The sequence below is a fragment of the Chondrus crispus genome, genomic scaffold, assembly GCF_000350225.1.
Source record: "Chondrus crispus Stackhouse genomic scaffold, scaffold_127, whole genome shotgun sequence".
In the NCBI taxonomy this organism is placed as follows: Eukaryota; Rhodophyta; class Florideophyceae; order Gigartinales; family Gigartinaceae; genus Chondrus; species Chondrus crispus.
Genome location: NW_005178993.1, coordinates 223,195 through 224,229, shown reverse-complemented (window position 1 = coordinate 224,229; position 1,035 = coordinate 223,195).

Here is a 1,035-nt window from a genome sequence, read left to right as displayed (position 1 = left end):
CCTCCTTCGAATTTTATTTTGGAGTAGGTATGGATCATCGGCTTGCGTGCCAAATAATTGGGACTTTGTTTGACGATGTATGCAGAAAAAGGCAATAGAGAGGGTAATGAAGAAGGATCTGCTACTGCCATTGACGCGGCGCGAGCATGGATTCCCTTAGCACTTTTTTGATCGAAAGACGTTGTTGTCGTCCGTGAATGTTTCTCAGGTGGTGGTTTAGGCCTTGGTTTGGGGATATTTCGGCCATGAATACCCCCGGTTAGAAACCCTCGTCAGAAGAGTCAAGGTCTTTGTCACCGGCTCCGCCCGGCACGTATGCATATTCTTCGTACTTCCTCTCATGTCTTCTGGAATGACTTTGAGACTTTTGAACCAAAGAGTCATACTGGGATTTATGCCTGCCTGAAGGATGGTCAGCGGTGGAGGTGTTGATGTGATGTTCTTGTTCCTCACCTGAGTCGTGGATACCGTCTATCAGGAGATCAACTGCCTCGGAAATATTTATGCCCTTTCGAGCATTTCCACGGAACCAATTTCGAGCAAGGGCTTTGTTTTTCTTAATTCTCTCATGGTTACGCGGGTGCGGGCAGGAGTTTAAGCGACAATCCCTCTTTAGATAATTCCAGCAACTTCCCACAAATGGCGGGGTTTTCGATGGTTGATCGTGTGTATGGGCCTGGTGATTGTTTTGCTCTTTTGGTTTAAAAGATGAAGAGCTCATCGGAAGGCAACCATAACGACCTTGTCCTGCGAAATGTACTTGGCTGCAGTCCTCAGAGATATTTACTGAGGGGTCATTTCTCTATCTGGACTGCCGAAGCGTAGCCTCATCGCGGCGGATAGATTTGCTCGTCTCCAATCTTTGCGCCCCAATAGAGAACTGTCTATCAGCGTGCTCGGCATTGAAAAGTTCATCTGCAAGCTGTCTATAGTTCAATAGTTTGGTGTGGGTCTGCATCAAAACAGACCTCGCCCACGGGATTCCTTGCACTGCGTTTTCGAGGAATTTTCGTTTGCGTCTATCAGACCGGTCCT